The sequence below is a fragment of the Bufo bufo genome, chromosome 4 (genome assembly GCF_905171765.1).
Source record: "Bufo bufo chromosome 4, aBufBuf1.1, whole genome shotgun sequence".
NCBI classification, from domain to species: Eukaryota; Metazoa; Chordata; class Amphibia; order Anura; family Bufonidae; genus Bufo; species Bufo bufo.
Genome location: NC_053392.1, coordinates 314,234,369 through 314,255,846, shown reverse-complemented (window position 1 = coordinate 314,255,846; position 21,478 = coordinate 314,234,369).

The following is a 21,478-nucleotide window of genomic DNA, read 5'->3' as shown; positions in this document are numbered from 1 at the left end:
GCGGTTTGCGAACCGCAAAAAAAGGAACGGTCGTGTGCATGAGGCCTATCACTGATGGAAATCACTGACCAAGCACTGAAGTGTGAACCAGGCCTAATGCTGTATGGAGACAGGTCTCTGTATAGGATTAAAACAAAGTCTTTATTCTCTCAACATTAGTCATTACTATCCTTTGTGCTTATTGAAATAAAGGAATCTGTCAACAGGAAATTTACTTTTAAACCTATCTTGTAGGGCTAGCTAAATTAGATGAAAGCAATACCTTTCACTTAGTGATCCCATGCTTCATTCTCGAGAAAAAGGATTTGTAATCCATATCCAAATGAGCGGTTAGTTGCACCGAGAACAAACCCAAATCACTCTGTGCACCCATGCTCTTTCTGCTTTCTCTGCAGACTCCTCCCTCACCTTCTTGATTGAGAGTGCCAGGTTCCTGAATAGTCATTTCACTTGGCTCTGTCAATCAAGAAGGAGAGTGTTTTTCAGTGTTAGGCTTATTGCACACGACAGTATATTTTCACGGTCCGCAAAACGGGGTCCCGTTTTTCCGTGATCCGTGACCGTTTTTTCGTCCGTGGGTCTTCCTTGATTTTTGGAGGATCCACGGACATGAAAAAAAAGTCGTTTTGGTGTCCGCCTGCCCATGCGGAGCCAAACGGATCCGTCCTGAATTACAATGCAAGTCAATGGGGACGGATCCGTTTGACGTTGACACAATATGGTGCCATTTCAAACTGATCCATCCCTATTGACTTTCAATGTAAAGTCTGGAGTCCCTTTTATACCATCGGATCAGAGTTTTCTCCAATCCGATGGTATATTTTAACTTGAAGCGTCCCCATCACCATGGGAACGCCTCTATGTTAGAATATACTGTCGGATATGAGTTCGATTGTGAAACCTCATTTCCGACAGTATATTCTAACACAGAGGCGTTCCCATGGTGATGGGGACGCTTCTAGTTAGAATATACTACAAACTGTGTACATGACTGCCCCCTGCTGCCTAGCAGCATCCGATCTCTTACAGGGGGCCGTGATCAGCACAATTAACACCTCAGGTGCCGCACCTGAAGGGGTTAATTGTACTATCATATCCCCCTGTAAGAGATCAGGGCTGCCAGGCAGCAGGGGGCAGACCCCCCCCTCCCCAGTTTGAATATCATTGTTGGCCAGTGCGCCCCCCCCCTTCCTCCCTCTATTGTAATAATTCGTTGGTGGCACAGTGTGCGCCCCCCCCCTTCCTCCCTCTATTGTAATAATTCGTTGGTGGCACAGTGTGCGCCCCCCCTTCCTCCCTCTATTGTAATAATTCGTTGGTGGCACAGTGTGCGCCCCCCCTTCCTCCCTCTATTGTAATAATTCGTTGGTGGCACAGTGTGCGCCCCCCCCCTTCCTCCCTCTATTGTAATAATTCGTTGGTGGCACAGTGTGCGCCCCCCCCTTCCTCCCTCTATTGTAATAATTCGTTGGTGGCACAGTGTGCGCCCCCCCCTTCCTCCCTCTATTGTAATAAATCGTTGGTGGCACAGTGTGCACCCCCCATCGGCCGCCCCTCCCTCTATAGCATTAACAACATTGGTGGCCAGTGTGCGGCCTCCCATCTCCCCCCCCCCCCCCCCGATCATTGGTGGCAGCGGGTTACTAGCAATAGTACAATAGTAAAAGATTCATACTTACCTGGGAGCTGCGATGTCTGTGTCCGGCCGGGAGCTCCTCCTACTGGTAAGTGACAGTTTATTTAGCAATGCGCCGCACAGACCTGTCACTTACCAGTAGGTGGAGCTCCCGGCCGGACACGAACATCGCAGCAGCCACCAGCAGGTAAGTATGAATCTTCTACTATTGTACTATTGCTAAGTAACCATGGCAACCAGGACTGTAGTAGCGTCCTGGTTGCCATGGTTACCGATCGGAGCCCAAGCGATTAAACTGTGACTCCGATTGGAACTCCGCTGCCACCAATGATGGGGGGGGGGAAGATGGGAGGCCGCACACTGGCCACCAATGTTGTTAATGCTATAGAGGGAGGGGGGGCCGATGGGGGGCGCATACTGTGCCACCAACGAATTATTACAATAGAGGGAGGGGGGGGCCGCACTGGCCACCAACCTATTATTACAATAGAGGGGGGGGCCGCACTGGCCACCAATGATATTCAAACTGGGGAGGGGGGGACGGTCTGCCCCCTGCTGCCTGGCAGCCCTGATCTCTTACAGGGGGATATGATAGTACAATTAACCCCTTCAGGTGCCGCACCTGAAGGGGTTAATTGTGCTGATCACGGCCCCCTGTAAGAGATCGGGTGCTGCCAGGCAGCAGGGGGCAGTCTTGTACACAGTTTGTAGTGTATTCTAACTAGAAGCGTCCCCATCACCATGGGTCGCCTCTGTGTTAGAATATACTGTCGGTTCTGAGTTTTCACGAAGTGAAAACTCAGCTATGAAAAAGCTTTTATGCAGACGGATCTTCGGATCCGTCTGTATAAAAAGTAACCTACGGCCACGGATCACGGACACGGATGCCAATCTTGTGTGCATCCGTGTTCTTTCACGGACCCATTGACTTGAATGGGTCCGTGAACCGTTGGCCGTGAAAAAAATAGGACAGGTCATATTTTTTTCACGGCCAGGAAACACGGATCTCGGATGCGGCTGCAAAACGGTGCATTGTCCGTTTTTTCCACGGACCCATTGAAAGTCAATGGGTCCGCGAAAAAAAACGAAAAACGGCACAACGGCCACGGGTGCACACAACGGTCGTGTGAAAGAGGCCTTAATGATAGGAAAGAAACAATTCAGATACATAACATAATCACTTGGGACAGTTACTATTTGCATGTAGTAAAGAAAGAAAGGATTAAATCTGTGCTCTGCCAATAATGTTGATAGCTCTTTAATAAATGGGTATGGACCAGAAGATGTATTCTCAATTATGAATGTTGGTGAAATAGCCTGCTGAGTATGCGCCTTCATTTTGACAAGATATTTTCAGAGAATTATTATTTTTGCATTGCCTATATAGTGCATGTGAAGAGATTGTCATCACTCATATCAGTCTCTTTTTTTTTTTTTTTTTTTTATAGCAAAGGCTATATGCGGTAACTGTGTATTTGCTACATTTTAGAAATCAGGTGGCTTTTCCTTGGAATAAATGTTTTCTGTCTAGTTACTGGGTCAGCTGTATTTTAGTTCCCTCTCTATGTAGATGCCAATAGACACACAACTAAGATTCTACCACAGTGGTAAAAAATTTTAATTGCATTTTGAAATGATGCGTCATGAATCATAAAAAATTATACAAAAAGGAGCTGCAAAAAAGAAGACATAATGTCCACCTGTTTATTAATAGTGTTGAGCGTGAATATTCGAATCGTGAATTTTAATTGCGAATATCGCCACTTCGAGAATTCGTGAATATTTTTAATATAGTGCTATATATTTGTATTCACGAATATTCTAATTGTGAATTTATCGCAAATTTATCACAAATATTGGCACTTAGCAACATCCCTAGCAACCAATAGGAAAGTTGCCTAAAGTCCTAGGAGTAGTGTTAATAGCAAATTTTCGTATTGCAAATTTTTATCGCAAATGTTCCGATTGACGATTTTTGCGATCAAGAAAATAATGACTGGAGATAACGAATTCTCAAATTAGCGACTATATGACGACTATTAACCCAAATATTTGTGAAAGATCGCGAATTCGAATATTGCCACTGTTTATTAATACATGCATTTAATAAATGCAGATAAACCTTGTGAACTAAAGCAACATTGTAGATTTGTGTTGGCTCCTTATTCTTTCAAGCGCTTGGTCAGAAATAATATGACAGCCTTATTCTGGGGGTCAGCATGATTATGATTATGAATTTGTATCATTTTATCATGTTTTACATCTTTTATAAAAATAAAAACTTTTGAGAAAATAAACCTTAATTTTGCTTCATCATATTCTGATGCATAATTTTTTATATACAGTATATTTCTATAGGTATGTTAGGATTTGTTTTTTGTGGGGCAAACTGTCATTTTTATTGGTACTATTATTAGGGTAGTTAAGTCTTTTTGCTTGCTTTTTCTTTAACTTTTTGTTAATCCGCTATTTTCATTTTTTGCCATTGACCGTACATGATATATATATTTTTTATATTTTAATAGTTTGGACATTTGCGGATGTCTTTTTTTTTTACTGTTTATTTTATATATAATATTTGGAAAGGGTGCGATTTGAACTTTTAATATGTTCGTTTTTTATTTAAAAAAAAAATCATTTTTTATGGTAATTATTAGTCTAGACTTCAGCAATTGATTCTCTGATTTATTATACCATAGACTGCAAAAGTATGCTAGGCTGGGATTGGAACTGTCTCTAAGACTATCCACTGTGGCTGGGTTTCAGCTGTTTAATACAGCTGACATGCACTATGTATGGAGCAGACACAGCCCCAGAGCCTGCTCCATACACACCTTGTGCACCTTGGGGTTTCTGTTATTCCCAGGTGCACAAAAGAGTTAAGGCTTCAGTGTAATTCAAAACTGAACATATATTTATATAGTACCTCCAACATTTGGGGAAAAATAGTTCCCTCATGTTTCGGTATACTTCAAATGGGAAACCGTCCACCCCTGGGGATGTATTGCCCTTGATAGATTGCAACGTGGTCTGTAGCTCGGTCAGTTGGATAGGTCTATTTAACCAGTCAATGTCTTGTTGGTCAAATTCAGGGATCTCAATGTTGTCCAGATATTGATCTATTTTTCCTCCCTGATTTTTAGACCCGGCTTGATATAATGTCGAAAAATACCTCGTAAATTCCCTTAAGATGTCTTCAGGGTCTCGTAGGATATTTCCTACCTCTGTCCTAATTCCGATGATATTAGTACCTCCCTTTTGGTTTTTTACTATCATAGAAAGTAATCTACTTGGCTTGCCGGACTCGCTGAAACTCCTCAACCCTGAAAAGAACATTTTGTTCTGTGCTTTTTTGTGTAAATATTGTTTATATTCATCTTGTACTTTTTTAAGTTGAAGTTGTTTTTCTGGGGTATTTACGTGACTAATCTCATTCGTTATCTGGTTAAGCCTCCCTTCTATTTCTTTTTGAGTTAGGGCAAAGAGATTTTTCTGTTTCCTGATTTCGTGTGCATATATACCCCGAAGGTATGCCTTAAGCGAGTCCCAAACCATGTGGATATGGGTTGAATTAACGTTATCCCTCCAAAAGAGTTTTATTTCTTCATTAATCTTATCTAGATCCTTTATCAATGTCATCCAATGGGGGTTAAGTTTAAAAGTTCTATTTTGATTTGGTTTATTAGGACTGTCCAGTATTACCATAACCGGGCTATGGTCGGAGATGCCATGACATTCATAATTCATTTTTTTGACCCTATTAATGAGCCCGGGGCTGGCGAGGGCCAGATCAACTCGGGACATGGACCTATATGTGTTACTAAAGCATGAAAATACTTGCTTATTTCCATAAAGAGATCGCCATATATCAACCAGTGCCATCTCTGTACAGATTCTAGATAGTACTGTACTTGATCCTGAGTTTGGTTCATAATTGGTTATGGCGGAGATCCTATCTTTTTTAATGTCCATGACCGAGTTGAAATCGCCCATCACCAGCACCGGGCACTCCTCTCGTGCTGCGATATAGTCCATTAATTTACATAGTACTGTGGTAGTAAAGGGTGGCGGGATATATATAAATGCTATAATTCTCCTTTGCCCCTGCCAATAGCAGTGCAAAAAGATGTACCGGCCCTCTTGATCGATTAGCTGTTCTATTGGGTCATAATCTACCTGTCTATGAATATAAACGCTAATTCCCCTGGAATATGTAGAGTGACAGGAATGGTATTCGTGAGAGGCCCATCTCCTTCCGCCCAGCGCTGCTATTTTTTCACCTGTAAGATGTGTTTCTAACAGGGCCACTATTGCTGGTAAATGTCTAGAAACTAAATCAAACACTGCGCACCTCTTAATTTTATCCGCAAAACCGCGGATATTCCATGTCAATATACTAGACATTTTGAAGAATAAGGCAGCACTGAGCGGAGGAACAGGGGAACCCCCAGCAACATACCCTCAACACCATGACAGTCCCCCGCGGAAAGAAACCCCCTCCCCCAACCCCCCAAACCCCAATCCCATTCTGACCTACGAGTCGCAAACTGCGGCTCATTGGTCTCTAACTGTAGACTATCCCCCCCCCCCCGCCGTCGACCCCCCCGACTCTCCCCCACCGCGATCATGAGCAGGTTATTTAATGCCCTTAGAGTCCATCCAATCGGCTGCGTCACTTGGGTTGGAGAAGAATTGAACGGTTTCTTTATAGATAACCCGTAGTTTCGCAGGGTACATAATGGAATATTTTAGTTGGGCTTGTATCAGTCTCTTTTTAACATCCTTATATTCTCTTCTTTTATCTTGCGTAGCTTTCGAAAAATCCGGGTATATCTCTATATTAGCGTCGTTGTATTTCACCGTTTGTGCTTCTCTCTTCCACCTAAGGATATTATCCCGGTCCCTTGAAGAGGTCATTTTAATTAACAACGGCCTTGGTGCTAGCCCTGGTAGAGGTTTTCTTGTTGGGATACGGTGTGCTCTCTCCACTATGGGTGCTATTACCGCTCCTGAGGCTATTATATTATCTGACAGCCATTTTTGTATGAAACCTATAGGGTCATCTTTTTCTGCTCCTTCTGGAAAACTCACTAATTTGAGATTATCTCTCCGTGATCTGTCCTCCAAATCGGCCATTTTTTCCTTCAGTGCCTTATTATCACTCTCTACTGTTGCCATCCTTTTTTTAATCTGGCTGGATTCTTTTTGCAGCTCTGTAGTCAAGGTTTCATACTCTTTGACGCGCTGCCTCATTTTATTTAGATCGTCCCGTATTACCGAGATGTCGGTCTGCACTGCTGCCACCGTTGTCGTTAGAGTACTTAATGATTGGTTGGTTGTTCTAACTGCTTCCAGTATGCCTGCTAATTTGTGATCAATGTTACTCATCTGGTTATCTACTTCTGCTACCCGGTTTTCTCCCACCTTATTTAGAGGGTTTTCATTCTCTTCATAATCCCCCATCTGTGATGTTTGTTTCTGATTACCCCTTGTCTTGGGCAAAAGAGGTGGGGATTTAAGATATTTATCAAGCTGCGTCCTTACAGCGCCCCCTTTGGATGGAGAGGTTCCAATGGACTTTCTGTTTTGCGGTTTTGGGGCCATTTTTTTTTTTTTCCCTTTCTTTTCCCCCCTTTACCCCCTTGATCCCCTCCCCTTTCGACCTCTTACACGGTGATTCCAGAATAGATATTACACAGATCTCAATGTTCCTTATACATACAACCGTGTATATCTTATAGCACCCAGAGAGATTAAATAAATCCGGGATCTTGCATATAGGCCCCCAGTCACCTGAATCGCAAAAAAACTCCTGAATAGAATTGTCCCAGTTCTGGGGCTCGTAGATTCCGGGGTCTGGGGATCAAAGGGGGGGTGGGGAAGATTTTACCACGAAGCAGTGCAATGTCCAACAACAAAACAGCGGCAGTGGTGATATATACTGGTGTGGCTGATATAAGGCTGTTTTGAACTTAACAGCTATCGTGGCAACCCCACAGGTAGATCAAAAAAAAAGGCTGACGGGTGAAGCAACGTATAGTGCAGCATATAATGAAGCAATCAGCCCCCTTCTCTTCAGGGCCACCCTGCAGCAAGGCAGGAAATCATATAGTGAATCGGTCAGCCCCCTTCTCTTCAGGGCAACCCGGCAGCAGGGCAGATAAGACCAGGGAAACGGCTCACAAACGACCGCTCCCAACAAACAGCACCAGGCAAACGGGACTCCCAGAGACAGCAGTACAGCAACACACGAGGAGGCATCTACTCACGCCACGCGCGACTCCCAATCTTCAGACACCGCATAGGACCTCCGATCTTGAGCAGCCCGGAGCGGGCATAGAAGGGCAGCCTGGGAGAGTTAAGCCCCCTGGTGAGGACCCCGGACGTCCAACCTCCGAAGTCGATTCAGCGGGGAGAGCAGCAGTGCTTCACAGAAGGGGGACAGACCGGCGGACCCAGCGGACACGTCGATCAAGTGGGTCAGCTTCTCAACAGGGGGACAAGCTCATCGTGTCGAGTGGCGCATCAGCGCATCAGCTTCGTCGCCCCCTTGCCGCAGCGAGAGCAGGAGCCGGAGTGGGCGTTATGGGAGGGGGGAGGACCGCTGCACGCACGTCTGTTCACGTCATGCCGCAACGCCTCCAAGAAGGTTTGTGGTTCTTGGACAATGGGTTCCCTACCTCCCTCATGGATGGAAGCCACCATCACATTGATCCCCAAAAGAGGGAAAGATCCGCTGTTAGCTGCTTCCTATCGCCCCATCTCTCTGTTGAACACAGACTATAAAATTCTTGCCAAACTGTTAGCCAACAGATTAAAAACTGTCATACACAAAGTCGTCCATGCAGACCAAACCGGGTTCATTTCCAAAAGGAACATACAGGATAATATAAGGCGGGCTTTCTTGAACATTCAGATGGGGGATGGGGAGGACTGCTCCATCCTGTCCTTGGATGCCGCTAAGGCCTTTGACAGGGTGGAGTGGTCCTTCCTTTGGAGAGTAATGTCGCGGGTGAGGATAGGTGAATATTTCTCCAGATGGGTTCGCATTTTGTACCAAAACCCGGTATCTAGGGTCCGAATTAATGGTGAGTACTCTGCCCGATTTCCCCTGAATCGAGGAACACGCCAGGGCTGCCCCCTTTCCCCTTTGCTCTTCTCGCTGTTCCTGGAGCCAATTGCATGTAAAATCAGAACAGATGTGGAAATATCCGGCTTCGGGTGCGAGGGAGAAGCCGATAAAATTAGTTTATACGCGGACGATATGCTGCTCTTCCTGGGGAAGGGGTATATAAACTTGCCCAGTGTCATGGAAAGTCTGGATGAGTTTGGATCCCTTTCTGGATACGATATAAACTGGGAAAAATCAAAATTTCTTCCATTAAGACGCCCGGTTCCACTGGGCCATAATTTCCGGGTTAGCATATTGACCCTAGCAGACTCCTTAACCTATCTGGGTATCCAGATAGGGTCCAAACTGGAACATTATTTGAAACTAATATACTCCCAATAATTGATAAAGTTAAGGGAAAAATTAGAACATGGTTAAAACTCCCTCTGTCACAAATTAATCGAATAGTTCTTATTAAAATGACATTATTACCAATGTTATTATATGTTTTCAACGCTAGTCCAATTATGATAGAAGACAAGTTTTTTTAATAAGTTAGAGACCCTCTTTAATGAATTGATATGGGGCCGCAAACGAGTCAGAATTAAGATTCAGTATCTGTATAAAGAAGAGGGTGGAATGTCCATCCCTTTCTTAAAACGATACTATCTAGCTGCCCAATTAAGATGGTGTGTGAGGAATCGAAAGAATAAATGCATTTGCCTTTTTTTTGGGGATCATTGTAGACCATGGTCGGATCTTTTTCATATTCTGGAAACTGGTATTTTTAAGACAATAACAAACCCGTTTAGTAGAATGCTTGGGTATATCTGGCAACAAATTAGAGATATGGTGGGTGCATCTGAAGCAGTTCAGTACACCCCACTATGGGGGAATGCACACTTACCACAAGTTATGCAATTAGGCCACGCTGAATATTGGGAAAAACATGGGATATATTTAATTGCACAAGTCTTTCATCAAGGACTGATTAAGCCCTTAAATGAAATATTACCAGACATTAAATTGGGATTTATTGATAAATTTCGATATGAACAATTACATCACGCTATATACCACACGGAGAATAAGAATTATTTGAAGATAGTAAGGAACACTTTTTTAGATTTCTGTCAAGATATGACATTTAATACTTCTATATCACATATCTACGCTAAGCTTAAACATGAATACACAAAAATGATCACATTTAGGGGTGAGGCTAAATGGGAAAGAGACCTACATAAACGGGAACCTATTATGTGGAACACCGTGTACAGAAATATTAAAAGATCGACTGTGTCACCCGCCCATGCATGGATCCTTTTGAAAATTATACACCGCCTCTATTATACACCAGCATTACTGCATATCATTTATAAAGATAGGAGACAGAACTGCTATAAATGTAACAAAGACAAAGGAGACTATAAACATCTGCTGTGGGAATGCCCAGGGATAAAGGAATATTGACTTAAAATATTTCAGAAACTGCAGGATCGCTCCCCTATGAAGTACCAGGCATGCATTGACTATGCCATCCTGGGTACATTCCCAGAGACAGACCAAAATAAAACTGAGCAGATACTGTGGTTTCGGGGCATGGCACTAGCTAAAATAATAATTGTTAAACACTGGGGCACCATGAAATACCCCATTTTTCAGGAGTGGATGGAGTGGATGAATAGGGTTAGGCAGTACGAAAATATTCTAGCCCAAACAGCAGGGAAAAAGGCAGTCTGGCTGCGGATCTGGGGCAACTGGAAATAACGACAGTCGATGTAGATACGGCAGCCCTGCGGAAAAGAAAGGGGGCAATTGGAAATAATGATTAAGATGTAGACACGGCAGCCCCGCGGAAAGAAAAAGGGGGGGTGGAGGGAGGGACAGGGGGGTTTATAAATAAAATGGAAACTCAATATAGGATGAGATGAATTTATTAATGTATTCCTATCTTATCGCTTTGTGATATTGAAATAGAAGATTGCTGTATTTTATCTTTTGGAAAATAAAATATATTGAAAAAAAAAAAAAAAAAGAACATACATTTATATAATAATAGTATTATTCATAGGCTTATCAAGGATAAACTTCCCAAAATGGCCCTTTGATGCTCCTTTCTGTAACACTCTGGCAGGGGGATCTTAAACCAGACTAACATAAGAAAGATCACTGTACCACTGTAAAAGTAGGCAATGCATTGAGTATATTTGCTAGGACTACCCTCACAAGTGTTTCTTAACATCTGTTACTGTATGTGATCACATGTTATTTCTTCAACCTAGCAGGCAACAGAAGAGGTTCTTTATAATGGCATCCTTAAAATAAAAGACCAATGACTCTGGACAGAAGTACATTTTTAGTTAATTATGTGAAGTGTCTCTTTACAGTTGTTTTCCCACTTGAGACTTTTATGACCATTCCATGGTTTTTGCCACAAATGGCTGTTGGGACTAAAAACTATTGGTAGGAGATACAGTGGGGGAAATAATTATTTGACCCCTCACTGATTTTGTAAGTTTGTCCAATGACAAAGAAATGAAAAGTCTCAGAACAGTATCATTTCAATGGTAGGTTTATTGTAACAGTGGCAGATAGCACATCAAAAGGAAAATCGAAAAAATAACTTTAAATAAAAGATAGCAACTGATTTGCATTTCATTGAGTGAAATAAGTATTTGAACCCTCTAACAAAAAAAGACTTAATACTTGGTGGAAAAACCCTTGTTTGCAAGCACAGAGGTCAAACGTTTCTTGTAATTGATGACCAAGTTTGCGCACATTTTAGGAGGAATGTTGGTCCACTCCTCTTTGCAGATCATCTCTAAATCCCTAAGGTTTCGAGGCTGTCTCTGTGCAACTCTGAGCTTGAGCTCCCTCCATAGGTTTTCGATTGGATTAAGGTCCGGAGACTGACTAGGCCACTCCATGACCTTAATGTGCTTCTTCTTGAGCCACTCCTTTGTTGCCTTTGCTGTATGTTTTGGGTCATTGTCGTGCTGGAACACCCATCCACGACCCATTTTCAGTTTCCTGGCAGAGGGAAGGAGGTTGTCGCTCAGGATTTCACGATACATGGCTCCGTCCATTTTCCCGTTTATGCGAATAAGTTGTCCTGTGCCCTTAGCAGAAAAACACCCCCAAAGCAAAATGTTTCCACCCCCATGCTTGACGGTGGGGACGGTGTTTTGGGGGTCATAGGCAGCATTTTTCTTCCTCCAAACACAGCGAGTTGAGTTAATGCCAAAGAGCTCTATTTTGGTCTCATCAGACCACAGCACCTTCTCCCAGTCACTCTCTGAATCATTCAGGTGTTCATTGGCAAACTTCAGACGGGCCTGCACATGTGCCTTCCTGAGCAGGGGGACCTTGCGAGCCCTGCAGGATTTTAATCCATTGCGGTGTAATGTGTTTCCAATGGTTTTCTTGGTGACTGTGGTCCCTGCTAATTTGAGGTCATTAACTAACTCCTCCCGTGTAGTTCTAGGATGCTTTTTCACCTTTCTCAGAACCATTGACACCCCACGAGGTGAGATCTTGCGTGGAGCCCCAGAGCGAGGTCGATTGATGGTCATTTTGTGCTCCTTCCATTTTCGAACAATCGCACCAACAGTTGTCACCTTCTCTCCCAGCTTCTTGCTAATGGTTTTGTAGCCCATTCCAGCCTTGTGCAGGTCTACAATTTTGTCTCTGACATCCTTGGACAGCTCTTTGGTCTTTCCCATGTTGGAGAGTTTGGAGTCTGCTTGATTGATTGATTCTGTGGACAGGTGTCTTTTATACAGGTGACTAGTTAAGACAGGTGTCCTTAATGAGGGTGACTAATTGAGTAGAAGTGTCTAACCACTCTGTGGGAGCCAGAACTCTTAATGGTTGGTAGGGGTTCAAATACTTATTTCACTCAATGAAATGCAAATCAGTTGCTATCTTTTATTTAAAGTTATTTTTTCGATTTTCCTTTTGATGTGCTATCTGCCACTGTTACAATAAACCTACCATTGAAATGATACTGTTCTGAGACTTTTCATTTCTTTGTCATTGGACAAACTTACAAAATCAGTGAGGGGTCAAATAATTATTTCCCCCACTGTAGATCTCCTAATCCTTGTCCTACAAGGTTAGGTGACCACATACAGAGGTGGCTTATATCTTCACATCTCTTGCAGGCTGCTGGTGGCCATCTTTCCTTACAGAATGGGCCTCAGATTACCTCCTTTATCTTGATAGGTGGAGGTTGCAGTGGTTGATCAAGGATATCCTATAAATAATGAAAACTTCATTAAACTTAGTTTCGTGCAGCATTCACCAAGACTGGTTTTAGAGGCAGCCATTATTGCAACCTAATGTAAAATGTATTGACCACCGGCACTAATTAAAACAAACAAGCAGCAGTGTCTTCACAGCTCCATAATAGCTGCCACAGAAAACTTTACAAATCACTTGTATATAAATAAGTTAATACCGCGCTCCGCTACCTATCACTGATGACCCTTACTGCCAATTTACTAGGACCATGTTGTACCGTTCCACATCAGCCTTGTCATCAAGATTACCTTGTTTCCGATGTATGGAGTCGTGGTACCGCTTTGTTCAAAGTACTGAGCTATACAGATTCTTCTGCGCAGGAGGTCTTGCAGGTATAAGGCTAGTAATTAGGAGTTCACCCCGGCCGGTAGCGAAACTGCGCTTATCTTCACGCTCACAAAGGGAGACGGTGACATCACCACTTTGAGCTACGGGCTGTTGTGAGTGCCAAAAAACATCCAACACGTTTCGAGCAGTGCGCTGCTCTTCGTCAGGGAATAGCGCAGAAGAATCTGTATAGATCGGTACTTTGGACAAAGCGGTACCACGACTCCATACATCGGAAACAAGGTAATCTTGATGACAAGGCTAATGTGGAACAGTACAACATGGTCCTAGTAAATTGGCAGTAAGGGTCATCAGTGATAGGCTGAGCGCGGTGTCAACTTATTTATATACATTATTGCAACCTCTATTAGGGAATATTCACTGCAGATTTGTTGCAGACATTTCTGCTATTTAAAATTAGTTCCAGACATTTGAATGGCGTTGTTTTGATGGAAAGGACTAGAATACCCATTCATATGAATGCGATAGTCACAATATTTTCTGCAAAAAAAAGTGCTTGAGTGAATATACTGTAATAGAGGTACAAAATGTGTCTCCCTCTGTAGCCGCTGCACACTGTTAGGTTTAATATGACAGATACATGAATACATCTATAATTGTATACTTATCTCTTTATTTATGCTTTTCTTTAGTTGCTAATCCTGTTTAATCCCCATTAATATTACTACTATATACATATAATGATCCTAAGTCACATTTGTGAGCAGTATAAGAACTGAAAAAAGTACAATTCAAACTATTTATTTCTTACATGATTTGCTATGGTCTAATAAACTATTGAACTCAGCTTTGTTCTTGGCTTCCAGTCTGAATTTCACTCCCAGTTGTAAGCATTCCACATAAATGGATTTTGCTACCAGATCATTCTGGTTTCTTATATTTTTTTAATAACTTTGGGGCTTAAAAAGTCAAATGAAGTTTGAGGTGCTGATCATATAGTGCTGTTATAGTTTTGCAAATATGTTTTTAAAGAACAAAATAAATATACATTAACACATTAGCTTATATTAAAAGCGGATGACTAAAGCCGCTAAAATCCACTTATCTTAAGGACTTTCTTGTAAGCTACTAGCCAAATAATCTCATAGTTCAGTAGTTGAAAAGTTCACATTCCTAATGCTACAGTGTATCAGGAAACAACAGTCTTTCTACTTATGCAAATTCGGTTGGCATCTATTTTCTGCAGCAAAACATTAGCTACTTATTTTATAAAAAATAAAACCTCTGCTATGTTTGAGATAGGAGGACAGTAGATAGAAACATATGAATTTAATCAATGTGGGAGACTTTGATCACTCTGGTTAGAAGTAACTAAATGCAATGCAGATGACATGTCACATGTTGTGTCAGGTTTAGGTCTGTACTTATTGTGCATTCAGTATTTATGCCTTAACTGCATATTTATAACTAATGTACGTGCAGTGTTTGCAAATCGTAAAATGCTCCTATATATATATATATATATATATATATATATATATATATATATATTTATTATACTGTATATATAATTATATTTTGCACATTGAGTGTATGAAATACTGTAACTTACTGAAATCATCTCAGTTTAACTGGAAGAGCAAGTCATAAAAAATGACATATACACCGAACAGATAATAGAACATAGTGACAAGTCAGTGACCGCTCATTAAAATAGAGAGTCTGACAGAAATGTGCCTTGCTAATTAAAGCACCACAAGTACTGCGAGTCAGTAAGGCTACTTTCACACTCGCGTTTTGTGCGGATCCGTCATGGACGGATCCGTTCAGATAATACAACTGTCTGAATCCATTCAGAACAGAATCGTTTGTATTATCTTTAACATACCCAAGAAGGATCCGTCTTGAACACCATTGAAAGTCAATAGAGGACGGATCCATTTCCTATTGTGCCAGATTGTGTCATAGAAAACTGATCAGTGCCCATTGACTTACATTGTGTGACAGGACGGATCAGTTTGGCTCAGTTTCATCAGACGGACACCAAAACGCTGCAATCAGCGTTTTGGTGTCCATCTCCAAAGCGTGATGGAGACTGAACTGATGCATTCTGAGCGGATCCTTTTCCATTCAGAATGCATTAGAATGCAATCTGATCTGTTTTGGACCACTTGTGAGAGCCCTGAACGGATCTCACAACTGGAAAGCCAAAATGCGAGTGTGAAAGTAGCCATATGTCATTGTATGCTGCATGGGCACTTAAGGTCTAATTATATATATTATTGATTTTAGGTACAAGAAAAAACACAATGTGACCCTTGGACACCATTTTTTTTCTTCTAAATAGGTAAATTTTATAGGAATCAGTCATTTCTGAATATATCTTTATAGCAGTTAGAATTCTGATACAGAGCTGCAAATCCTCTGTTTACACATAAACAGTAATCTTTCTAGCTGACCTCGGCCACCACTAGAATAATATTAGGAGAGTACTGCTTTCCATTCATATAACAGTATGCAGTATGCAGTATGCTCCTAAGCACCATCTAGTGGCAGTTAAGGACAGTCAGGCTTTAATATTTTTTTTATGTGATATGAAGATGCTTGTTAGTTTATGATCCTGCAAATTGGGGGAATATCTCTGCAAGATGCAGCATTCAACCCTGGATTTTTCTAAGAAAAGATAATTCCCTCCAGTTCTATATTCTACTATCTAAAATGTTATCAACAAATCAAATTAATGAGGAATTGATGTGAATCAAAACATTCTCTGTCTGGCCAAAGCTATAATGTTCTGTTCCTCTAAGTGCCTAATTCTGGGCAAATAATTATTGTTTGTAAACAACTGCAAAATATTTCAGTGCTATCTAAGTGAGTAAAATAAATAAATTACTGGAGAATACCTTTAACTGTCATGGAAACAAACTGTTAGGTATGCTTGATCCAACACGCTTCTTCTTTATTCTGACACCAGATATTTTGGGATCATTTTGTGGCCCCCATACAACACTTAAATCCATAAGTTCGACCATGTTTTGTCTGTTCATAGGTACTTTAAATCCATTGCTTGTCTACTCTGCTGAGTTGCCCACATCTTTTTGAACATATTATATATGTGAGGGAAAAAAATTGCTGACACTGAGGAAGGCCTAATTCATACTAACCTAATTTAGATCAGTGTGCAGTCCATGTGGACTTTAATGGACCATTGAAAGTTAATGGTGCTATTCACACCTCCAGTTTTCCATGTATATTTTGGTCCTTGTCTTAAGGAAAACAGATCTGGAGATCATTGGAAACAACTGGAGACCTACAGACCTCATTGCTGTATTAAAAATCATCCAAGGGTTGAGACCACAACAAGGATGAACAAAATTATCAGTGTAAGAAAAACCTAAAAATAGTCGCTAATGTATAGGCAAAAGGGCAGTTAAAACTCATAAGAGCAAAACAATATTTGACTTATCTTTTAAAAGACTATTTGGAAGGGCAGCAAGAAAGGAACTTTTAGGAACTGTAAATGTATTGTAACCATCCAGGGAAAAAGATAAAAATCTATATGGTAAATAGTTAAGACAGAACTACACAAAAACCTACAAAAAGCCCAAATGCCAAAGTACTTAGGTCTAATTTAAAAATGTAAACAAAAAAAAATCTATTTTGTATCCGAAGTAGTCTGCGTAGGTCTGTTGTGTGAGAAAGCTAACATATTTGATGCATTTTCAACAGCATTTGTACAAAGGATAATTGATATGTTTTTATCAATAGAATAAATAGGTCAATAAACTTTACTTGTCCACCTTAATAGCACTAGAAAATTTCACAAACCCCACAGCAATGTATGTGTGCTATTTGTGTTTACTTTTGTATATATTCCAAATTGGATTATCATGTCTATGAAATGGGATCACTGCGGGTCTGACAACTTCTCTCTACTGAAATGGAAATGTAGTATTAAACAGTGCCTGTTCAAATGATTGGGAAGCCATATCAAATGTGATCATGTTAAAAGATAACTTTTATATTTTAACGCAAAATTAAATTTTCACATATGTAGTTCCTACTGAGGTGATAATCCATAATCACTCATTTTTTTCCTCACATACACCCTATTTAAGAAGATTCCATCCATAGCAACGTTCTTCACCAGACATCATTCTGCCTCTCCTCTCAAGAGGCCACAGATGCCCTCACCCTGCGGCTAAGCCCGCCTTCCCCTACTACCCAAAATGCATTGCGCTAATCTCAGGAATGCGCTGCCTCAACTCAACCAATCGGAATTGTCTACACTTCAACCCTCTTCCTCCTGAGAGCCCATACATTTTAGCAAGTGGCTGTATTGTTGCGCGTCATTTCAGCCTGGACACATAAAAATACCTCCCTACCTCTGTTATGATGAATCCGGACACTGCCACAGCAGTGCAGCGTCGGGAGGGGAGGGGGGATGGGGGAGCTTCCTCACTGTTAACCCCTTCCATACAGCGGTCCCTACGGATCGCCTCAAGGTAGGGTTTAAAGGGCAGATATCCATTGATGTCGGCCGTTACAGTCGATTGTCAGCTGTATGTTACAGCTGACAATCTACTAAACCGCTCAGCCATCCTGTTTAATTGCGGGGAAGAGGAGGGGAGGGGGGATGGACTGCCTCCCTGTTTGAAATAGCAATTTTCTCTGGCTCGGCCATCCTGAAGGGGAGATCGGGGCATTAAAAACACAGCAGCACGGCTCGATCTCCTCAACACTTACTGAGGGGATCGGAGCCGTTCTGCTGAACATCAGTGCAGGGATTTATGTTTATGTATATTGCCTTTTTTTACACTTGTGGCTGGGTACCTGATGTAATGTTTAGTAGAACGTGATTTACAGCTCTCTATGCAGGAAGTAACTTCCGGGTTCAGACGGGAGCGAGCACGCAGGGTGCGGGACTGCCCACTTCTACGTCCTCCGTCTTCTGTATGAAGAAGCTGGGAGACGGAGGACACCTAACAACACTCTTTTAGTGGCAAAGCTAAAATGCCAGAGGGAGGACCGAACATGCAGGAATTACATGGTAATTTAATACCTAGCCAAAAGTATAAACTAGGGCACCAATGTAAACATAGTGAGACAAATCCAATTATATAAAAAAAAATATATGACAGTTATCCTTTAAGTTTGTCATTTAATGTGTCTGTCAGGAACTTGCCCAGCCACATTCCTGGGCCTGGTTGTTCCAGGAGGGTTGCCATGCCAATCAGCCAAGCCGGTTTGTTGAGCCTAAAGGTTAAAGAGGTTCACCAGGAAAATGAAAGCACTTTATTATTACTTCATTATAAATATATTCACAAATGCCTTTCATTAGTTATAATGGCTTGTTTTCTCTAGAGAGCAATTATTATGAAAAATAAAATGGTCACTGTCCTATTAGTACATGCAAAACCTGTCCTAATCACACAGCAGGAGAAGTTACTTCTCATCCTCCTGTCCTACTTGTCAGGGATTATGATCTTGAATACAGATGATAAGATCTTCAACTGAATCTCTGTAGGAATGCAATTCATGAGGAGACATGAAGTACAGCGAGGATGGACAGGACAGACGGGGCTTTGGTAATGGAGACTGCATACTGTGTACTGCTGCTCATTAACCACAACCCCACAATCCTCTCTGTACTTCATCGGGGAGATTTATTAAAATCAGAGCTCCTTTTGAAAATGAACGGTAGAATCTGAATGGTTGCTAGGGGCAAATAAGCCAGTTTTCCTTTACACCAGTTTTGATAAATCTGCCCCATGTCTCCTCATGAACTCCATTCCTACAGAGATTGAGCTGAAGATCTTATTATCCATATTCAGGATCATAATCCCTGACAAGTAGAGCAGAGAAGAGGCAGGGGCATCTATTTAGCTCAATTTTGTGAAGTAACTTGTCCCCCTGTGTGATTAGGACAGGTTTTGGGTGTACTAATAGTACAGTGACCATTGTATTTCTCCTAATGATTCCTCCCTAGAAAAAATGAGACGTTATAACTAATGAAAGTTATTTAGGAATATATTTAACCCCTTAAGGACTCAGCCCTATTTCACCTTAAGGACCAGGCAATTTTTTGCAAATCTGACCAGTGTCACTTTAAGTGCTGATAACTTTAAAACGCTTTGACTTATCCAGGCCATTCTGAGATTTTTTTTTTGTCACATATTGTATTTCATGACACTGGTAAAATGAAGTAAAAAAAAATATTTTTTATTTATAAAAATATACCAAATTTACCAACATTTTCTTAAAAATTGCAAATTTCGAAGTTTCAATTTCTCTACTTCTATAATACATAGTAATACCTCCAAAAATAGTTATTACTTTACATTCCCCATATGTCTACTTCATGTTTGGTTTATTTTGGGAATGATATTAAATCTTTTGGGGATGTTACAAGGCTTAGAAGTTTAGAAGCAAATCTTGACATTTTTCTGAAATTTTCAAAAACCCAATTTTTAGGGACCAGTTCAGGTCTGAAGTCACTTTGCGAGGCTTACATAATAGAAACCACTCAAAAATTACCGCATTCTATAAACTAAACCCCTCAAGGTACAATTTCAAAATTTCACTTTTTTGGCAGATTTTCCATTTTAATAATTTTTTTCCGGTTACAAAGCAAGGGTTAACTGCCAAACCAAACTCAATATTTATGGCCCTGATTCTGTAGTTTACAGAAACACCCCATATGTGGTCATAAACAGCTGTATGGGCACACGGCAGGGCGCAGAAGGAAAGGAATGCTATACGGTTTTTGGAAGGCAGGTTTTGCTGGACTGTTTATTTTGACACCATGTCCCATTTGAAGCCCCCCTGATGCACACCTAGAGTAGAAACTCCATAAAAGTGACCCCATCTAAGAAACTACACCCCTCAAGGTATTCAAAACTGATTTTACAAACGTCGTTAACCCTTTAGGTGTTCCTCAAGAATTAATGGAAAATTGAGATACAATTTCAAAATTTCACTTTTTTGGCAGATTTTCAATTTTAATAATTTTTTTCCGGTTACAAAGCAAGGGTTAACAGCCAAACCAAAGTCAATATTTATGGCCCTGATTCTTTCGTTTACAGAAACACCCCATATGTGGTCGTAAACAGCTGTACGGGCACACGGCAGGGCGCAGAAGGAAAGGAATGCCATGCGGTTTTTGGAAGGCAGGTTTTGCTGGACTGTTTTTTTTGACACCATGTCCCATTTGAAGCCCCCCTGATGCACCCCTAGAATAGAAACTCCATAAAAGTGACCCCATGTAAGAAACTACACCCCTCAAGGTATTCAAAACTGATTTTACAAACGTCGTTAACCCTTTAGGTGTTCCACAAGAATTAATGGAAAATAGAGATACAATTTCAAAATGTCGCATTTTTGGCAGATTTTCCATTTTAATAATTTTTTTCCGGTTACAAAGCAAGGGTTAACAGCCAAACCAAAGTCAATATTTATGGCCCTGATTCTGTAGTTTACAGAAACACCCCATATGTGGTCGTAAACAGCTGTATGGGCACACGGCAGGGCGCAGAAGGAAAGGAATGCCATACGGTTTTTGGAAGGCAGATTTTGCTGGACAGTTTTTTTTTACACCATGTCCCATTTGAAGCCCCCCTGATGCACCCCTAGAGTAGAAACTCCAAAAAAGTGGCCCCTTTTTAGAAACTACAGGATAGGGTGGCAGTTTTGTTGGTACTAGTTTAGGGTACACATGATTTTTAGTTGCTCTATATTACACTTTTTGTGAGGCAAGATAACAAGAAATCGCTGTTTTGGCACCGTTTTTATTTTTTGTTATTTACAACATTCATCTGACAGGTTAGATCATGTGATATTTTTATAGACCAGGTTGTCACGGATGCGACGATACCTAATATGTATATATTTTTTTATTTATGTAAGTTTTACACAATGATTTCATTTTTGAAGCAAAAAAAATCATGTTTTAGTGTTTCCATAGTCTGAGAGCCATAATTTTTTCAGTTTTTTGGCGATTACCTTTGGTAGGGTATGATTTTTGTGGGATGAGATGACAGTTTTATTGGCACTATTTTGGGGTGCGTGTGACTTTTTGATCGTTTGCTATTCCACTTTTTGTGATGTAAGGTGACAAAAAATTGTTTATTTAGCACAGT